A 22,221-nucleotide genomic window follows, 5' to 3' on the forward strand; every position below is an offset into this window, starting at 1 on the left:
TCAGCATCATACATTTTATGAGAGTCATTGTGTTTGCCAGATAGAATCAAGCCCATCAGTTGTGTTTTACTCCAGAATCTGGTTTCAGAAACTTTCCAAATCCATTCATTCTGGGGAAAGGGGACTTCTATGGTGGCCAGAAAATAACCTGGGGGTTATGAAATTAAGATCTCACCCAGAATAACTTTGGGCTGGTTTCTCGATGTCCAGTGCATTCCCCCCCCCCCAGTCTGATAACTTAAGAGTATCTAAGGCCATGTTTATCAAGGAGCTTCCTGTACTGCAGATCTGATGCCTTGGGGCAGAAATGCAGACTCTTATATTGGTAAATGTGTGCTCCAGTCTCACGCTGTGTATCATGAGATAATGGGAATGTGGAGAGGGACACTTACAGAGGACAGTTGGTTGGTTGGTTGGTTGGTTGGTTGGTTGGTTGGTTGGTTGGATGCAGAGGTGCTCAGCCCCTTCCATGTTTGCCTCTTCTTTCATGCACCTTCCCCACAATGTCCTAATTCACCATTCCCATTACAAGCTGACCACCTTGTTATAATCAGCAGCAGATGCTGGAAACCACACCGAGCAAGTTGGAGTTAACTCTTTATTAGCAAAAACAGGATCTGCACAGGAGCGTTAGGCCTAACGAGCACAGCAACACTTCTTCATGAAGCAGTTGTGGAGACTAAAGGTCCCTGTCTCCCCACATCTGCCTAAGTCTCCTCCTCTTCAGGGTTTTCCCCAAGCAATCTGAGACTTTGCCTGCTTAAAGCTAACTTCTCTGCTCTCTTCATGCCTCTCTTGATTCTGGGAGACTATGGGGAGAGGAGCTTGTTGCAGCATGAGGGGGAAACACCCATGACTCTTCACCAGCCTTTTGGCCTCCCTCCTTCCACTCTCCTGCTTCAGCCTCTACCTCTGATTCTGGACTTCTCTCCGCCACAGACTGTGCTGAAAGTTGGGGTACGATCATGACTATATACCGTATTTTTCGCACCATAGGATGCACCGGACAATAGGACGCACCTTGTTTTAGAGGGGGGAGAACAAGAAAAAAAATTCTCCCCCTCTCAGCCCAGCGCCCCTTCAGCAAAGCGGCAGGAGGCGCTGCACAGAGAGGGGGAGAATTTTCCCCCTCGTGTTTTCCTGCTCTAAAACAAGGTGCCGTTCAGGCGGCTACCTTGGAAGCCTGGAGAGTGAGAGGGGTTGGCGTGCACCGACCCCTCTCGCTCTCCAGGCTTCAGGTTCCTTTTGACCTGCTCTTTGGGGCTGGCGGGGGGAAGCCCACCACCAGCCCCAAAGAGCAGGTCAGGGAGCAGCGGAAAGGCGCAGCGGAGAGGCTCCTGCCATAGCCGCGCGTCACCTCTCCAGCTGGGAGAGGGTCGCGGGGATATGGCTTTTTCAGCCCCGCGCGCGCTCTCCCAGCTGGAGAGGTGACGCGTGGCTAAAGAGGCTCCAGCCGGGAGAGGGTCGCGGGGCTATGGCATCTTCGCTCCATAGGACGCACACACATTTCCCCTTCATTTTTGAAGGGGGAAAAGTGCGTCCTATAGAGCGAAAAATACGGTATGTCTGCAGCCATTAGGGCTGCCATACGTCCGGATTTTCCCAGACATAACCGGGATTTCAAATGTAGAATTGATGTTTGGGATGAATTTCTGATCTTTGACCCTAGCAGCCATCACTGCAGTTACAGTTAAGTGAATGCAGTACATATCTACTTTTAGATAGAATAGTTAAGAATCTGCCATCCTCCTTTGCACTTGGACAGAGAACCAAGAACCCTAAGTGTGCTGTTAGCTTTCATTATTAAAAGAAACGTAAGAACGGCTTCATTTTCAACACTGCTTTTAGTATGATCAGACAATGGGAGTTAAAAAGCTTTGTTGATGCATAATTACAGCGAGAAGTGCAATTTTCTAAAGAATAACAAGCACTCTTTTTCATGATTGTAGTTAAAATGTGATTATTACAGTCCCTTAGAGCCAAAGATGCTTAAATGCAGAAGAGGCGGGAAGTTACATCAGTTGCAAATAAGAGAATTGCTGATAACCATCTGAGGACCGGAATGTAGAACTATTGCAATATTTTCAAAAACAGGGTAGGAGAAACAGGGAGGGGCAGGTAGAGCCATGCAACCTCCTGCGCTGCAATCCACTTTCAAAATGATTCTCTTCCTCTCATTCCTCCTTGATCTACTCTCCCAGTCCCTATAGGGCAATCTGTATCACTGCTGTATTCCAAAATGCACTTTCCCTAAAACAAATCTGACCCAGGCCCTTTGTTATTTTTTAGTGGCCCCAGTTCTTGGAACAGATACTAGGAGCAGGGCTTTCTCCAAGTCAAGAATCCAGCCTTTCTGCATCAAGCAAACCCTATAAAACTCTGCAGAAATAGTTGCTCTAATTGGTAGTTGCTGCTGTGTCTGTGTGCTCTCTGCTAAACCACACACACCCTGCTTCGATGGGCTTCCTTATTATTGCTTCATACCCAGCCTAGTTACGGGAACATGCGGCAGAATTGTGGTCAGGCATCCGCCTCACTAGAAAGTTGCTGCTGAGTGGACTGTGGATATGTTCCTGTCTCATTTATGTTTGCAAGGAATCAGCTTTGTTAGACATCTGCTGAGGCCTCAGACCTCAGCAGTGTCTGCCACTGATCCCCCGATTCACTGCTGCTGACCAGGAATGACATCAGCACTTGTGCAACAAGAATATGCAAAGCCCTTAGCCGGCAAGTGGAACTGAGATGATTCCCTCCACCCTCCTGAATGTCCTGAAGCCTGTTGAAATTAGGTTGGCCAGAGTTCAGATGAGGGCCGTTTCCTTTGTGGCACCCGTTTTGTGGCATGAGCTCCTTATGTTTTGGAGCTCAGGTGAGCAGCAAAGATGGGTGCTTTCACAGGCAATTGAAGGCCTTCCTGCAATCGCCCTAACTGTAAGGACTGGAAGGTAAGTCCACATGACATGCCACCATCAGCACAGGCACGAACAGATCCAGTCTCCTTGTAGAAGTGCTTCCTTGGAAGCACTGCCTTCTTACCTTGAACAAGAACTGCACAAAAGACCAGTCCCACCACTTTAAAAGTAGAGCCAGGGCACGTGTGTCAGGTGTGGAGGCAACACATTTGCTTTGCCTAGCCAAGTTTCTCTTGGTGTACCTTTTGAGCCTTGTAGCCTGTATTCTGAGACAATGCAGTGTGCTAGTTTCCTTAATAAAACTTTCAGAATTTCCTGAACCAAGAGTCTGTGTCATAGGATCACAGAAGGATCACAGGAGATCCTAACCCTCTGCAATGTAACGTCTTTTGCGTGAAGCTGGAAGCCTAGACAGGAGGAGTCCTTAGAATGCACAGGACCCTAGGAGAAAGCATGACACTTAGAAATGAGGTTTTATAGGGGAAGTAAAGTTTTATAAGTTTGTAGTGGTGCTAAGTATCCCATCTCCTGCCCCACACCTCTATGAACTAGAAAGTGATGCCCCACCTACGCTGTTTCCCACAGCTTTAAGCAGAAGCTGATGCTGTTTTCCTCGGTTATTAGCATGTTGATGCTGCTGATCATAGAAGCGTTAAACTGTAGAGTTGGAAGGGACCACAAGGGTCATCTAATCCGACCCCCTGCAATGCAGGAATCTTTTGCCCAACACAGGGCTCAAAACCATGACCCTGAGATTAAGAGTCTCATGCTCTACTGATTGAGCTATGTTCCTTACTGCTGTTTTATATACAGTACACACACGGTTTTGATTCAAGAGGCAGGATATAAATATTTTAAAGAAATGGTATTAAAAATACAGTTGACCTTGACTCATAGCTCCGTGTCGATCAGTTTCTTGTTTCCAGCCGGCCTTGGAACCAACCCTTGAGATTTCCACATCCCACACACTGCCGTTTCTATGTAACTAGCACTCTCAATATTTTCAAAGTAGACGCTTGCAATGTTGGACTTCTGCAGTCCTCCATTCTGGTAAAAGATAATGGCTCAAAGGGTGTGTGTGTGTGTGTACAGATATCTAATGAATATAAATAACTCAGTTTCAGAGACATAACAGTTAATAACTGTAGCAAATAAAAGGACTCGGACAGCAAACCTCCCAGGAGTCTGAGCTTTCAGTGAGTGACAGGTACATTAACTGGAGATGATTGGACTGCATCCAGTCAGTTTATAAATGGAGCAGTCAGGAGTAGTAGAAGCACATTGCAAGCATATATAAACACGAGATTTATCCCAGGAACATTTAATTAAACTGGAAAGGTAATGTGTAACTCTTCCATTTCAGGGAGCACTACATTGGAGTCAGATGAGTTACTGTACAGGGGGGAACACTTTGTCAAGTTCAGGGTATGCATACAGCATGTATGACATGCGATGAAAGCAGCCAGAGAAATGCCATTGCTTCTCTTCTTTGTCTGTTAAACTGTGCTAGACTGGTTGGTTTAAACAGGGGAATTGGTAAGTCGCTGCAAAGACACCTGTCCTTTAGAAACAAGCAAACAAATAAAGAAATAAGTGTATTTTTTAAAAAAAGAAAACATTGCTTTAAAATTTATTTTATAGTACTGTATCTTGTTTTCACTCTAAGGCCCTGATGAGTCTGCCGGACTGAAATGTGGGGTATAGAGGCAGAAAAGAACAAACTGTGTTTATCATTTGTTGTTTGTTGGGGTAGGGTGAAACAAACCATGAACCTTGGCTCAGAGGTAATGCTAAACCAAACCATGGCTTGTTTTCCAGCAGTGCGGCAGCAGCAGCAGCAGGAGGAGAAGTGGTGGGGATCAGTGGCAGAGGAACCCTCTCCGGCACCCGGGGCAGCGCAGCCTGTACAGACTGCGCATGTGTGGCATCCCGTACGGACTGCACATGTGCAGTGACTGTATGAGATGCTGCACATGCACAGTCCATATGGGCTGTTGCTCGTGCATGGTGACGGTACAGGCTGCCGCGTGAGCAGGATCCCATATGGATGCCACACGAGCGGCGCCCATACGGACTGCAGGCGCCCTTGGCTGCTCTACAGCTGGGGGGAGGCAGGGGCCATCTTGTCACCCCTCCAAGAGTGGCACCTGGGGCGGCCCACCCCTCCGCCCCCCTTCCTACACCACTGGTAGGGATGAGGGAGGAAGTGCTCACAGCTTCAGCAGTGAACATTGGTACACTGCACAGAGCATAGTTTACTTTAGCTACGTTTTAAAGAAATGTGCAAACCAGACCAGAGTGTTATTCAGTAACAGGCAACCTGTGCTGGGTCGTCCAGGCCTGTCACGAGGGCATTTGGAGCTGCTGGTTTTTGCGTTGCAATTTCTGAGAGTGTAATTTTAGAGGTTAGAGCAAAGGAGACAGGGTTAATCGAGCAATATCTTCCAGCATACACTGTAATAAAGCCCTTCTGTGTGCTAAGTAAATGCCAGCTTATTTCCGGACTATGCTGTAATGTGCTAGCTGCGCAATTATATTTTTCTTGAATAACACTGTACAAGCAGCCTGCTGCATAGCATCCTTGTTATGCTGGACACCACCAGCCTAATGAAGCTGAATTCCGTGAAACTTTGAAAGAGAATGGGCAAATCTGCCAGTACTGGTTTCTCTCAGTTTCCTATTTTTAAGTTCAGTTCATCACATTTCTGCATCAGGTCCTCATGAATATTCACCAGCATTTTAGTATGAATTTCTCCAGATATACACATTTTTGTAAGCAATTTCCCATAATATAATGTTGAGAAGAGCAGGGCTCCATTGTCCAAACTAGCTGCAGCTTGCAACCGTTTGAATGCTAAGACAGCCCCACAGGTTGAAGGTTCATGGGGATCCCAGACCTATACTGGTGATATATTGGTTAATTCAAGAGAATTTAACTGCACACACACACATCACTGTCTAAGTGGAATTGTTCAGTGAAGTAGAATAGTCTCGCTAGTGACATTCCCTATGCCCATGTAGCTATGTTTTTTCTTCTTCCTGGCATTGTATTCCATGTTGCCAAGGTAATTTCCCTTTCTGAATGTCTGTAGCCCCACATCACCTCTTCACCTCAACTCAGAAGTCAAATGCAAAGGTTGGAATTAGCACTTCAGGAAGCCTCTCAGCAGGCACAGCAAACTCTGAACAACAGCAAATAAATAAATAAATAAATGCCCCAACATTTGCTACCTTGAGATGCTAGCCTCACCCTGATGCTTGGTGGGGTCTGCATGCAGTCTGCTTAACTTTCTTCTCGTTCTAAACTATCTCTTTTTCTCATTTTTAGGTAAGCAAAGAACATCCTTCCAGAGCAAGTATGTAAAAAGCTACTGCCTTCTTGAAAATTGCTCTGAAGAAGACGCACCTTTACCACAGGGCCTACTGGAAACTGCCAAATGATAATGGCCAGGAAGAGGGGTGTTGTTCTGTCAAAGGATCTCATTTACTTAATTGTTTAGCCAAAAGCTGAAATGTCTGGAAACCACAAAGTCATGGCCCTTAGAAGTCCGCATTGTTCTGTACTCTCACAACATTATAATAGAGTGATTTCATCACCGTTATTTTCATCTTTTCTCTCCTTCAGTTCTTTTTAAATAGTAAACTAGTGAGGCTGTCCTATAGAATGATGGCTCTATAGAATATATTGAATATCCTTTACTGGACCAAGTAATTGTAAAAAATAGGAATGCTCTCCAAACCTTAACTTTAGGGAGAGTTGTTTAGAGCAACAACAACATTAAAATCCTCCTCTGCCTTTAACAACAGCCCAACATGCGGATGTAGTCGGAGAAGCTTAACCTGCTCTATGTCTCTGGCTCAGGCTAGTGATATAGGCACAGTAAAAATAAATAAATTTAAGTGGCAAATCTAGTTTTTGACCAGAGGTTATAGCATAACAAAAATGACCCTGAACAACTTAGCATCATCAGCAAATTTGGCTACTGCACTGCTTACCCCTAGCTCCAGCTCATTTATGAACAAGTTAAAAAGCACAGTGCAGATGACAGAATTAGATAAGCTTATGCTATGCACTTCTGTATTGAATAAACATGACAGAAAACATTTTAGGGAAAGCATTGTGTTATTAGCGCCAGTTGTGCAGTTTCATGTAATATTGCAATGTCAGATATCGGCCAATCATGGATGTTATTGATTGGGCATTTTCTGCTTATTGACCTGATGATTTCAAGCAGGTTCAGCACAGTTTGATTTGTGTTCTTTTCGGAACATAAATCCACGATAAAAGGTTGGCGGTCATTTGGTCCGATTGCTGGTGATTTATCTGTTCAGAAGAATTTTAGGTCTGGGAAGAGGGGGCTGACCCATTAATTTGGCAAGGAAGGTGGCAGAATTGGCCATCAGGAATAGTTCTGAGTGCCTCCACTTTCTTGCCAATAACACTTGTCAAATCTTTCAAGGCCAGTTAAATTTTTTTTTTTTTGGGGGGGGGGGAATAACTATTAATATGCATCAGAAAAGAAGGAAAGCTATAATTAAAGAGAATGTGGCTTCCTAGGCCCTGGGCTGTCCATCATATATGGAGAGCGATTCTGCTTAAAGCTGACGTCTTGTTTAGCATTGATAATTCTAGAAAGAGTCCAATTAAAGTATTTCAAGAAGACATCCCAGTGCAACTCTACATTGATTGTGTTGCTAATGTATATTGAGTTTTAGCTAAATACAGCCCCAGGTGCTGTACTGGAAAGCACAGGAGCTTGCTGTCCAAAGCTCTTAATCTTTTTTGTATCGATTTGGCCGCTAATGATATAACCTTCTCCTCTAATTAACTGACATCTGCATTAGGCGGAACAAGAACTCCCCTTTACCAGACTTTGCCCACCTGTTACCTACTCAAGTTTTTGTGTTGAGAAATATGGCCTCCCTCTCGGTGGTCATTGTTCCCAAATCTCATTCCCCACAAGGACCATCGTGGGAGAGAACTGCATGCCCTCCAAGTGTCCAGGGACAGCTCTCGAATTGTGAAAGGCATCCTGGCTTCTGATTTGATCCCAGAATGTCCCTGTTTCCCTTGTCAGTGCCAAACTCAGGGAGAAGCATGAGCTGGTGCTTGTCCCAAGTGACAGCAGCGGTGGCAGCTGTGAGGGAGCATCCCATTGCCTCTCCATGGCCGCTGCTGCCAGCCTCCTCCCTTGGGCAGCTTGTAGCAGCTGCTGGAGAGCAGACGAGGAAGACGAGAGGCTGTGGCTGCTGAGGCCTAACTCGCTGTGTTGCACCACCTCTAAGGTGCAGGCAGAGGGCAGGGCCACCCTGGGTGGAATGAAAGGGGGAGCAGAATGGAGCGGAGCACAAGGAGTCTTGATTTTTAAAATGCTTTGTGCCTCTACATCTAATCTTGCCCCATTCTAAAATTTATTAATTGGCATGCGTTTTTAGTTTTGCAAATCTACCAAAGGTTTGTTTGATAATGGGAGCTATCAGCCAGGGAGAAGACAATGCCAGCATGGAGGGGGAAGTTACCAGGGTAACGCAGGGTGGGGGCCACAAGAAAAAAGGTGTCCTTTTAAACTGAGGTTCTGAGCAAGGGATTTGGGGAAGGAGAAAGGAGGGGCCAGAACTGGCTGGGAGATACTGCACTGAAATATCAGGGGACATGACTAGCTGCTGCTTTGGCCCCAAGCGTGCTGAAGCCATGAGAGGAGCCACGAGAGACACTCTTGGGGAGTAATGTTTTGCACTTCCTCCATCAAAACTCAGGTTGTAAATATGTGTAAAATAAACTATATTCCTTAAAGATACTAGTCTTCGCTGTTTCTCATTCCAAAAGATCACAAATCCTAGTGAAGTGCCAACACCACGGCAATCTTGCTACCGCCTAGCAGAGATTGGGGTGGTCTGTAACAATATCATTTCCTCCTTTTAAACCAAGTCAACAGTACTTTGCTACACAACATAACCAAGGTATAGCCAAGTACAATAGATTTTTTTGAGTCCTCAAAAAATTGGCTTACAAATCTGAGAGTACTTGCTTTTCATTTATAACCATTTAAACATTTTTATCTTGTGTTAATTGGTATATGAGGTAAACTGTAACTGCACGATGTCATCCGGCCAACCTCAGATGACATACCCAGATGACATACCCTATTTACAGGGGCTTTTTGTTTGCATACACTGCAAACATCTTATCTGCATCCTCAGTGGGAGATTCTTAGCACTCTCACCCTGTAAGAACAAACAATCATCCTGGTCCATTCAGCAGGAAAAGTTTTCTCTCTTCTCTCAGCCCAAACACCATCCAACTTCACAAAATTCATTACTAAAGTTGTTGTTTTTTAAATTAAAAAGCTGGATCTCAAATACTTTTTATTACTAATTATTGTGAATGGGGGAAGAAAATAAACATCAAAGAAATAAATCGCCATATCCCTCAATTTCTATAAATACTTCATCTTGCACAGTTAAGTAAACTTTCCCTCTGATGGAAGGAAGCAATATCACTTGTCTTGTGTATATTGCTGGATGGCCTCTCCACTGTTACTTTATTGCTTTCCAGATTTGATTTGTAAGATTCATGGTTATGGGCTGATGGCAACATGCACCCTTGGGTGGTACAGCGAATGGCACTGCTCTGGGCTTCAGCTTGCCAGGTTTAGGGTTATAGCCAACTATGTTCTACTCAAGAGTAGTCCCACTGAAATTAATAAAACCGTTCACCACATACATTAATTTCAGGGGGTCTGTGTAAAGTAGGACTCACCTTGGCTACAGCCCTTAGCATGGGAAAAGGATAATGCACCTGTCACATTTTATATAGCAAAGAAATTTTAGCATGCAACTTTCCCCACCCCATGCTGTGAAAAGTGATTGAATTTTTCTGTTCCACATCAGCAGTGAAGACTCAGGAGCTCTGTGGTGCCATGAGCAGGTGCACTGATACTGTACCTTGTGAGTGAAACTGGTATGGGGTTGGTCATGGTGCCCCACACGTAAGAAAATTGTGAAATTGCTCAAACATACGCTGTGTTAATGGAGCACTAATGGTTGCAAATATCCTTTTATCAGATGGCATGCATAGGTTTTGGAACCTGCCAAAGATGATTGACTGCTGTTTAGGTCATGCCTCTGATTATCAATGTGCTTAATAGCTTTCTGCATTTATGACAGCATAATGGGTAAAAGCAACATGTGATGAAATCATTATTCTAATTCATCAAATTCTAATTCATCAGGGAACGGGAGGAACTCAAGATGTCTTGTTGAATTTGCCCTTTTCAACAGGCTCAGAGGGCAGTGGCCAGAGAAATACAGTTTGCAGAACCCAATATAACATATACCATTTGCATGATCCCACAATATGCTGCGCTGGGTGTCCCTCTTGTAGACAACTTGCCTTCTGTTTGCATGTTGTTCCCCAGTTGAACGAAGAGTCAAAAATAGAAGTGTGTCTGTAAAACGCCATTAATAAGAGAGTCAGACATAGCACGCACAGCAAGAGAAAAGGTGATGGCATGGAGCCAGTTCAAAAATTGAGGGCACAGTCTCTTCTGCTATACCTTTGTAACCTTGAAAGGATGTGCACACAGGTGTACGTGAAAGCAGAAGCTGGCCTTTTGAAAACAGAACTTTTCCCCAACTATTGTTGTTGTTTAGTCGTTTAGTCGTGTCCGACTCTTCGTGACCCCATGGACCAGAGCACGCCAGGCACTCCTGTCTTCCACTGCCTCCCGCAGTTTGGTCAGACTCATGTTTGTAGCTTCGAGAACAGTGTCCAATCATCTCGTCCACCCCAACTATATAGGCAACCAAAATATTATTTTGTTGGGTATTATGTGAGCTTACACTCCTCTACAGCTGATCAATATGCAGAGCAAAGGTGTTTAGTGACTTGTCCCTTAATTTCCATTTCCAAAGGAAGTATTGATGAGGTTCCTGCATGGTTCACCTGCCATGCCAAGAAGATTTCTATATTGCTGGAGTCCCTACAGGTGACTGCAGTGGGCGCAAACTCTTTGCAAGCATGACAGCAGAAACGAGTCTAGCTCTGCACTGGCTGTCCTCACTGACAGTATTTGTCTGCTTTTAAAAGTTCTCTATCCCATCCAATTTTTCTCCCACTGCTTTCCTAGGGAAACCCCACTCTTGAGCACTGCACCAGAGCAAAACCCCAATGGTCGTTTGCTCCAAGTCAGCACTAAAGAGTAGGTTTTGCCAGGGGAAAGCGGTGGAGTAAGTCTGGGTGAGCCCTCCATTGTTTTCAATAGTGACTTACATCCAAGGAGGGGTGCTTCAAGCTGCTTCAAGGCAGGGATTAATCACTGTGTCCTACATTTCCTAAATCTCACTGATTTCCTGTCTTCTCTTGGCACAAACTTGTGTCGTTTGCATTCCCACATTCCTCTGGTGTGCCTAGACTCCCATTTCAGCCTAGCAGATCCCTAGCACCAACCTCTACTGTTTATGCAGCAACACTAAGATCTCCCTGACTCTGTCATAGAAACTAGTTAAGCAAACGCTATTGGTCCAAGCAGTGCTCCCCCCTCCCCCGCAAAAAAAAAAAATGTTTAGGGGTAATCTCAATTTTTCTACTCATATTGAAATAATGCCCTCAATGAAGCCAAACTTTGATTCACAAAATGTTTAGAGGTATGCGTACCCCTGCGTACCCCTCCCCCCCAAAAAAGTGATCCCTCTTGCTGTTCTGGCTTCTGAGATTCAGAATATTTTTTTTCTTGTTTTCCTCCTCCAAAAACTAATGCGTCTTGTGGTGGAGCTCCCAAAACAGTCAAGCTGTGGTCCATCAACTTCTCTTTTTGTTCCTTCCAATCTTACTTGATGTACCTGAGCTTGCTCCAGCTGAGGAGCTGTGCCTCTCCCCTTAACGAAGGATGTGATTGTCACCTGCCCTGAGCTTATTCAAGCTGAGGGGCCACAAAACTCCTCCCACAGCTAATGTCCCATGATCTCCACCTGATCAACTAGTAAGTTGGGCTGTGTTCTCTTGCCTGCCACAGCCTCTTAAAGTGCACTTACCGCTGTTCACGACGTCTCAGACCCCATTGTGTTCACGGAAAAGGGGGCACCTTGGGGCATAGCTGTCAATTTTTCCCTTTTCTTGCGAGGAATCTTATTCGGAATAAGGGAATTTCCCTTTAACACAGGGGAAAGTTGCCAGCTATGCCTTGGGGTCTAGTGGTGTGTACAGTTCCCCTGTCTCCTGTGAACTGTCAGCTGCCCCTTCAATGTTCTCTGGTGTCCCCCGAGTACCTCCTAAGTCTCCAACCTCCCCTTCCCCCTCTTCAGCTTGTCCCAGTGTGCACCAATCATGGTTACACACTTTGTCAGGATCCTCTTCCCCTTCCTTGGTGTCCTGCCACTTTATGACAGACAATGGGCTGAAGTGTAGGTGGGTTCTCATGAGGCAAGGCACAGTGAAAATAGCAATAATCTTGATTGAACTAACAGAACTGGACAACAGGGCAAAGTGACTGCTTATGTACATTTCTGAAGGCCTGGGCCGCTCCCACTCCCAACGTGATTGGCTGTCTAAACTTCCAAGCTGCCAATCATTACTCAGAGTTTAAGGGCCAATGGCAGAGGCCCAAATCCTGAAATGTTCTGTGATTGGATATCATGTATCGAATCAGAACACAGGGGCTCAGAATCCTTAGTCCAGACTCAAGTTCAGACGAACACAGACTGCTGAATACATAACACACACCATGCACCTTAAAGCACTTTGGGAACTTTAGTTTATCCCCACAGAACTACAACTCCCAGCATTCTTGACAAACTACAGTTCCCAATATTATTTGGGAGAAGCCATGTGCTTAAAATGTGCTTTCAGTGAATGGGGTGGATGTGACTGGTGCCTTTCATCCTGTCCTGGTCTCACTCACCATTTATTAGAGCTTTTCTTTTTGTTTCTGACAGTGTAAGCATGTTTGATTGACCATACACCCATATATTCAGCAATCCCCACTAATATAAATTCTTTCATTTCTTGTTGCTTGTGTTGGTTTTTGACCTTTCACAGCATATGGCTGTTTCCCCCCAGCCCTGCAGAGATTGTTTTCAGTAATGAATAATTCCTCGTTCTGCTCCCTGCTCCTCCACCAACATGCTCCGGCAATGTTAATGGAGTTTTGAAAAAGCTAAAAACAACCAAAGGGAAGGTGAGACAAAGAAAAAAACTGTGGAAAAAGTGCTGTAGAGGTGTGCAGGCTGTGATTCCGTGGAAGTGTGAAAAAGCCACAGGATGCAACGTTGAGTGCAGAATTTTGTGTCTAGTAGAGATACAGTTCAGTAACATCTGCAGGCAATGGTTGGTGACTCTCAGCAGGTAGAGGAGTTACTGAATAGATAAGCACAGCTTCAGTGCCCAGCATAGCTTCTTGCTTCTCCTGTCAAATGGCTGGAGCGGAATAAATAATGCAAATTGGAAAGACTGCAGAATAAGAAATAAAGCACAATGGGAAAATACACACATTGTGTTAATTTGCATAATTTATTCAGGTCGCAGAACTCTGCTTTTGTGTTGCAGAATTTGGATTACCTTAATGCAAAATTCATTTAGGGTTTTTTCCTTTAGAATAGAAATAAATATACAGCTCTGACTGTATCTTTCAGAAACTGAATAGAAAGAATGTTCTGGGAGCTGTATTTCACATCCACAGAGGAGTTCAGCAATCTGGCCCCAGGATCACATAAATACTGTGTACCATGGCTTGTCCCTGCGCTGCAGGCTAATTGGGCTTTGAGAGGTTTTTTTTAATTCATCCTCCATCTATCTTTCCTTAATTTCATCTCATTATTTCCTAGTTATGTTCTTTGGAACGCCCCAACTAACAGCACTTGAAGCGGAGCGACTAGGCTTGATTTAATTTCTGATCCATCACTCCCTCCTCTTTGAAGAGACGCATGTGCGTAATGAACCCTGTCACTCTGAGTTAATAGTGACCCAGAGTCTAGTTGCATGCCTCAGTGGCAATAATTACATATTCTATTAGACCAGAGCATGATGCTCACAGAAGCTGGATTCTTTCCAAACCTCAGGTCCAGAAAAGTGGGAAGGAGTGAGAGGGAAGGCAGCAAGCACAATACAGGGATGCTAAGGGCAAGTTTTTAGGATTAGCAAAAGGTTGCTTTGCCTCATGGAATGGCTTGTTTCTGAAGGCTGCAGTGTGTGGCTGATTCATCAGTGACCTGCCAAGAAAAGTGATAAAATAATAATACAGAAAATTGTTTGGGTTAATCAAGGCTACAGAAGTCTTGATGGAACATCAGAAGAAGGTAATTATCAGTGAGTGGGATCCATAGTAGGGGGTTAAAGCAAATCCTGAGGAAGGTAAGAAATGCAAGGTGAGGCAAACAGATAATTGCACAATTTCAATGGAATAGTTCAAAATAAAAACTAAGGGAAGAAAAGCAGTTCTGTACAAGGTAAAGCCAAAGTCAAAGGAAGCCTTTCATCCAGCTGTGATATGTTTGGAGTACCATATATTTAAGGACAAGGACAACAGAGGTGTTTTTATTGGGTTAAATAAAACTATAACTGAAGTAAGAAGATGTCTGAAAAGCAATTAATTTATTCAGATTCCTAGCCAGCTCTGGCAAATATGAAAATTTACCAGTAATTGATGGACATTATAATGCACTTGGGTCATTTATTTAATAGTTTTGGTGGTTCTTGAAATGTACCAATTAATGCCTAATGATTATGTTACAACTTGAAGCTTGCTTTTGATATTTACACCTGGAGCACGGTAAATGTTATTGATTAATAGGAAATGAAATTGACATTTAGTCACTTAGCAAAAGTACTTACTTGGCCATAAGATTAGCAGTAGCTGTCAGAACAATTTCTCATAATTACTATAGCATACATGCATCTAAATAACCGAGGGAAGACGTCCTTCTGTGAGCACCCCTCCTGTGTCATTGGTTGAGTTGCTCTGATGTCATAGACTGACTGGTCACTAAATTTAACTACTGCAGAGAAAAGGGTCAGTCGCAGAGAAAAGGATGACAAACGGTACATCTTCTGTGAGGGAAATGGAACTGGACATGTAGGCAGAAGAGATATTTTGTGTTCATAGCAGCAAGCAAGAACAGAGGCAGAAAGATCCAGGACTGTCTGGGTGGATGAGGAAAGCACAGAGGGCTGTGGACGTTTGTGGAAAGAGATTTCAAGAGGCATGACAACTAAAGGATAAATGGCCCAGAAGACCAGGTGGCAGAAGGAACATTGGCAAGGCAGGGAATCAACTCAGAAGGGCTTGTGGAATGGAGGCTCCGAGCTGAGCTAAATGGGAACAGATGAAGGGAAATTGGGGGAAGGAGGACTTTAGGCTGAGGCTGCATACACACATCTTTAAAACACATCCCCCCCAGACAAGAATAATGGGAAATGTAATTTAGCCCTTACAGAGCTACAATTCCCAGTACCCTTAACACACTACAGTTTCCAGGACTCCTTTTGAGTGGGATATGTGCTTTAAAAGTATGGTGTACACACAGCCTGAGATGAACATACCAAGATGTATTTATAAGCGGGAAGAGGAAGGGGATTCAAAAACCTAAGAACTGGGGAAGCTTGGAAACCAGAGGGACAAAGGGCTAGAGGGGGACTAAGAGGAGAGAATTCTGTATATTGTTGTGAAACAGCCAACTTCAAACTTCAGGTGCCTTGTGTAGTATGGACTATGCTACATGTCTACTCGGTTCATAACAGGTGTAGATATTTTGGTTACTGTTAAGGGACGTTTTTGGCAGGAAACCAGCACATAAAGGACGGGCAGGGATGGCAGGGATGGTGGGCTGTGGGCAAAAGTAACTAGCATGAAGGTCAAGACAAACAGTAGAACAGTGCGTTTCAACCTTGGGTCCTCAGATGTTGTTGGACTACAACACCTATTATCCTTTACCACTGGCTGGAGATAATGAGAGTTGTAGACCAGCAAAATTTGGGGATTACCAGATCGAAGAACACTGTAGTAACAGACCACTGTTGCAAATAAACACCTGCTTGGACAGGGGTGTGAGGAAGTGATTATAATACCCAGGGAATCAAAACGTTTGGGGTAGAGGCACATGAGAATTTCTGCCTCAGAAATAAGATGCGAGAGCTTTAACCTCCTCAGATGTCTCTGCTAAACCTTACATTAGGAAACGGAGGTACTTAACTGCTCTCATTTGAAGCAAACACTTTCCCCAAAGATACAAAGATTTAAACCCAAAGAGCTGTAGTCTGGGAAAAATAACCTCCATAATTCTCTATTTCTGAAAAAAGGAGGGGGGGGAACCCTCAAGCAATTCTTCCTTTATTGCCTTGAATACATAATGGATCCCTAGGGATCTCTGACAGAACCAGTTTCTCAGAGCCACTAGCACTTAGCAAAATTGACTTCAGCTAATCAAAAGATTATTTCAGAATCCCTTGGTCTCTGGCTTTTGCTGGCTGCTAGTCTGGGAGGCTGCAAAATAAAACTGTTATCTCAGCCATTTAGAATTCAGGGAAAGTCTTAAGCCTCCTCACCCACCCTTAGTTCACATCTGCTTGGCCTGTAGTGGAATGCTGTGGGGGTGTTCAATGAGAAGCAGGGGAAGGACACAGAGCAGCTGGAGCTTGGTTCCATAATGCAGAAAAAAAAACATTCTTCCACAATTAGGCAAAGGAAACACCCCCTCACACTTCATAATTCATCAGTCATGTTCACGCAGGGAAAGAACTCTTATTTATAGGTAAGTAGGACGCGGGTGGCGCTGTGGGTTAAACCACAGAGCCTAGGACTTGCTGATCAGAAGGTCGGTGGTTCAAATACCCACAACGGGGTGAGCTCCTGTTGCTCGGTCCCTGCTCCTGCCAACCTAGCAGTTCGAAAGCACATCAAGTGCAAGTAGATAAATAGGTACCACTCCGGCGGGAAGGTAAACAGCGTTTCCGTGCGCTGCTCTGGTTCGCCAGAAGTGGCTTAGTCATGCTGGCCACATGGCCCGGAAGCTGTAGGCTGGCTCCCTCGGCCAATAGAATCATAGAATCATAGAATTGGAATAGACCACAAGGGCCATCGAGTCCAACCCCCTGCCAAGCAGGAAACACCATCAGAGCACTCCTGACATATGGTTGTCAAGCCTCTGCTTAAAGACCTCCAAAGAAGGAGACTCCACCACACTCCTTGGCAGCAAATTCCACTGTCAAACAGTTCTTACTGTCAGGAAGTTCTTCCTAATGTTTAGGTGGAATCTTCTTTCTTGTAGTTTGGATCCATTGCTCCGTGTCCGCTTCTCTGGAGCAGCAGAAAACAAGCGAGATGAGCGCCGCAACCCCAGAGTCGGCCACGACTGGACCTAATGGTCAGGGGTCCCTTTACCTTTACCTTTATGTTGCAAAGCCACGGTCTGGGAGAACTTGTCATGTTTTTAAACCCCAATTAATATCAGTGGGATTGAAGCAACTGTGACAATTGTGTGTCAGATTGCGGCCGATTTCTTCAGCGAGTGGCTCTGCTTAGTCATATTAGAGCTCATTGAGACTTCCGCTTGCTGCTTACTCCGATTTGGCACTAAAGAGCGGGTTTTCCCTGAGAAAGCAGCAGGGCAAGTGGAAAACCACTTGGGCCTGTGCTTTCTAGGCAAGGGCCAAGCAGAAGTGTGGACGAGCCCTCAGTGAGTAGGGATGGGCAAATTTTGGTATCTCATTTTTCGTATCTTAAATTCACTTCACATTTCCACAACAATCTGCTTTTTTTTAGAAGCTTCAGAATTTTAGTGCAGATCTCTCCTAATATATTGCATTTTTGTACACCATTAGCACCCAATGTGCCCACTTTCGCATAGCAATTTTCCTAATACAACACTTTTTTGCATGTTACTTTTGACAATATACGCATTTGTAGGCAGATTTCACCCCAGTATATTCATTTCTTTTGCACATTTCTTGGCTGGAGAACTCCCTTGCAAAATTCAGAAATAAGCCGATTTTGAAGGATGGCTGTGTTTCAGTTCACATCTTGTTTTGGAAAGTGTGGATTAGGTAGGCTTTCCTTTAAATGCAGACGTAACCAAAGTTCTCCCGCATCCCTAGCTACACATGCAGTAGAACAAAGTGAAACGGTATCACCTCTAAGGTGGTAGAATGGACTGCTGCTTCACTTCCTGGACGCTTTTTGAATACTTCCTTCTGTTAAAAAACAAGAACCCTCCAGTAAACTAGGCTGGGCTAGAACTGTCCCCTCTGCTGTTTGATTTTTCTTTTTCTAAGTTGAGGCTGTGTTGGTCTCCTTACCTTCTGCCCTACCAATCCCAAAGGGTAACAGTTTCACATATCCCACCCACTTTAAACAATGGCCCCATCCACCACTGTCATGCAACTTTCAAAAGGTTGTTCATGAGAAAGTGCACCCCCCCAACCCCTATAGTAAACCCATCAAAACCAATGGACTGACTCCTTTGCCTTTTTTTTTTTTAATCTGCAAATAGTTAAGCACAAATCTTTCTGGCACCATATTAGAGAGGAAGAAAGACTTGTTGCCTACAACAGAAGAGGAGTTATGCAAGATCTGGCAAGCCATGCTAATGAATAAATTGGACCATTATAAATGTGCCTGGGAAAATACAAAGCAAACTGCATTTGCCCTGTGTGATCAAGGGTGACCTTTTGCTGAATACTGGAACATTAATAGATGACGTTTGGCAAGAACTATTGTCTATGGCTTAATAGAGCAGCGTGTTAACTTATTTGTTAAGCTTTGTTTACATTATATGTTATCTGTAAATGGCATATATATGTGAAGGTCTTTTTGGGGTAATAATTTAATAAATGATTAATTAAAACAGAAAGTTTTGTGAATCTGCTTCGGGAAATGGAAGACCTGGCTAGTCTAACTTCTTCTTTTCCAGAGTGACCAAGCAGATGCCTTTGAGAAGCCCAAAGGAGGGACATGAATGTCTCTCCTGTTGCTATTTCGAGAGGTGTCCAGAGCACTGTCTAGCCCTGTTGTGCTGGATAAGTTTCAGTTAGTAAGGCTCAAGGATGTGGACAAGTTGCTTGTATCAGGGCAACTACTTGCCCCTCTTGGCCGAGGCTTATAAAACTAAGAGTGAGGGGGCCAGGGAGGTGATTAATGGCTCATTGTGAGAGAGTGTGGTTCATGCCTGCTTGAAGGAGGCAGTGATAAAACCACTCCTCAAGAAACCCTCCCTGGATTTGGAAAATCTAAGTAATTTCTGGCCATCCGTCAATCACCCCTTCTTAGGCAAGATCATGGACCAGATCCAGGTGCTTTTGGAGGAAACTGAGTTTGGAGCAGCTATTTTTCTACATTTTGGCAATATCCAGTTATTGTTTATTAGAAAGAAATTCTGGAGAAAACAAAGGATTTATCCAGAAGTGAACCATATTGCACTATTTGGAATTATTGTTTTGCTGCCTGTCATCTACAATGTGATTAGTGGGAAGTTGGAAATCAACGACAACAAAATTTACCCTTGGAGTGTTATGGCTATGGATAAAAGCTTTACTTAAAAAATTCAATTATTTTAAAATTGATAACATAGGTAGATCATCAAATAAGGTTGAAGAACACTGAGTTTTATTTTCAAACCATTGGAACCCAAATTTTCAAAGTAATCTTTGTTACAGTGCAACATTTTGGTAAGCATCACTGCCCCTCAAAAAAGAAAGGCAAAGTAGGATATTGAACCTGGCTCCCACAGCACACAGTGCTGTATTTGCTGCGCAATAGTAGCCACAGATAAGGTACAACTGCCAGACATCTCAGATGTTTGGACTGGCAGAATCCGAGACCAGGGAGAGGAGTCGGTGGAGGAAGATTGGAAGAAATTTAAAATTTATTTGCAGAAATATTGTAAAATTTTTGAATGTTGAGGACACTGAAATGAGTTGCAGGGGCTTTAGCAACAAAGTAAAATGTAAGATTGGATTACGGTAATAACAGATAAATTAAATAGGATATGAATTTGCTGAATTAATTTCTAAAAGGGATACAAGAACGGGAGACGTGAAGAAGTCGGGAAAATAAGTTAATTGAAGATGAGAAATTAAGAAAGAGGGAATTTTTGTTTTTTGTTATTATATGTGTTTTTATCTCTTTTTCTTTTGATGTGTTCAATGTTTGTATTTTTGTATTGTATTGTTTTTTGTGATTTTGTATTTTCTTTGTCTTGGTATATTTTCTTGAATGCTTTTCTATTGTGAAAAATTAATAAAATATTTATTTAAAAAAAGACATCTCAGATGTTTGGCATCATACCATCAAAAAATGCTTTTCTCATCACTACTGAGATGTGATCCATTTGTCTTCTCCCTGCTCTGCCTCCTGCTATGTGGCAAACGCCATATATCACCACAATTCAAGGTTGAAATGCAGGGGGCGGGATTTACCAATGCAGACAAAACCCAACCGCCACTGCAAAACCAGAGCTTTGTACAGGAACACTGTGATAAAACAAATGGAAAGCAGCACCAAAAAACTTGTTAACTTTTATTTTGCTTACAGATAACTAGTAATTTGTCAGACGAGCCCTTCATTATAATTTTATCTCCATGCTAGGAAATGCATGACGTGCTAGATTTCTGCATGCTATGTAGCTGCTACAAGTACAGTACCAGCAAAGGGTAAAATCATCACAAAGGATAGGGCAGGAGACCCAGTTCCCTCTGCACTGATCATCTGAGCCACGGCTGCACTTTTCTGGACTCTGTTTATATTGATGGGATGTAGCCGACGCACAACGCCGCTGAAGGTTAACTTACTAATTAACTTTGATTCAGTTGCAAAATCAATATAACATCCCTTAGTTTATCCATCTCTGCATGTGCTTCAAACTGAGTATCGTTGGCTTTCCTGTTTCCTGCTCGCACACAGCCTCTGAACTTGACACTGTGTTTTTCTGTGGTGTGGAGCTTCTACTTTCCTCAAGGCAGAAGCAACCGGTGCATCTTCCCACCCAAAGCCCCTTTTGCTAAGTCATAAATTTCTGCCAGCAGATGCGTACTATAAAAATTTAGAACCACATCTTACTTTTATTATATCACCTTTTACCAACGGTATGCTTTTAAAAAGCCACTTGGAAGAAGACTGAAGCCAGGAATTATCTTGTTTAGACTTTGATGGATAACGTCATCATGCGCCAATTCTTTTGCCCATAGGTAAAGGCCTAGTTATCTTTATCATTTATCAGGTACACCATTTTAGTACAACTGTTTAAAAAGTAGGACAGAAACCCCTTTCCACCTTAATCAGACAATAACTCATTGACTCCAAGTGAGCCTTCATCTTCTAATTATTTAGTACACAATTTAATGTCATTAAACATCTTTTGAGTGGATGGAATTGCTCTAAAAGCCTTCACTCCAGAGTTCTAATATTAGGTTCTTGGCAACCATCCCTGTGTGTGAAAAGCAGCCAGTTTGTTTACCAGGAATTCAGACTTGCATTACAGGGCAAATTAGCAGCCAGCTATTAGTCTCTGATTCAAGCACTTAACAATTACTGATCATCTCCTCCCGGTCTGTGGATAATGGAAGAGATCAGCTGCAAATGGAAAAGATGAAGGACTGTTTGCTTGTGGGCACTGGAGAGAGAAAGCATGGCACAGAGTAACCTTCCTTGACCCTAAGGCCCAAACAGGAAAAGGCATTCTGGAGGACCGTCTCCATTAGTATCCCAACCAAGTGGTCACTAAAACAGACTCTCCTTTACCAGTGTAAAAGTTCAACCACAGCACCCAAGAGGCAGGCCTGATTCATTGCTCCTGCTGTCAAACTATGGGACTAGGTAAAGGTAAAGGGACCCCTGACCATTAGGTCCAGTCGTGACCAACTCTGGGGTTGCGGCGCTCATCTCGCTTTATTGGCCGAGGGAGCCGGTGTACAGCTTCCGGGTCATGTGGCCAGCATGACTAAGCTGCTTCTGGCGAACCAGAGCAGCGCACGGAAACACCGTTTACCTTCCCGCTGGAGTGGTACCTATTTATCTACTCGCACTTTGATGTGCTTTCGAACTGCTAGGTTGGCAGGAGCAGGGACCGAGCAACGGGAGCTCACCCCGTCACGGGGATTCGAACTGCCGACCATCTGATCGGCAAGTCCTAGGCTCTGTGCTTTAACCCACAGCGCCACCCGCGTCCCTAACTATGGGACTACTTCCCTGAAAATAACTGCAAAGCTACAGTAACCATATGTTAGTCCATCTGCATCTCTGTAAGGTCCTTACAGAGTGTCATATTGTGTTGGTTTCATAAAGCTGCGCAGAATAAATTACGGATGTGGAGACCACCTCTTCAA

At 43.9% G+C, this 22,221-nt stretch overlaps 1 long non-coding RNA gene across 3 annotated transcripts in view; it reads left to right on the top strand.

The window, feature by feature from the left end:
* The window catches only part of LOC309527178, a 29,201-nt gene extending 20,524 nt beyond the window's left edge, over nt 1-8,677 (top strand). For 2 of the 3 annotated variants that reach the window (XR_014217126.1, XR_014217127.1), the window contains one exon: nt 6,241-8,677. This is a non-coding gene — a long non-coding RNA (uncharacterized lncRNA). Of the gene's footprint in view, nt 1-4,275; nt 4,449-6,240 lie in introns of all 3 variants that reach the window. The other variant, XR_014217125.1, reaches the window with a different exon arrangement.
* The last annotated feature ends 13,544 nt before the right edge of the window (nt 8,678-22,221 follow it).

The sequence above is a fragment of the Podarcis vaucheri genome (genome assembly GCF_965113315.1).
Source record: "Podarcis vaucheri genome assembly, chromosome: 2".
Classification (NCBI taxonomy): domain Eukaryota; kingdom Metazoa; phylum Chordata; class Lepidosauria; order Squamata; family Lacertidae; genus Podarcis; species Podarcis vaucheri.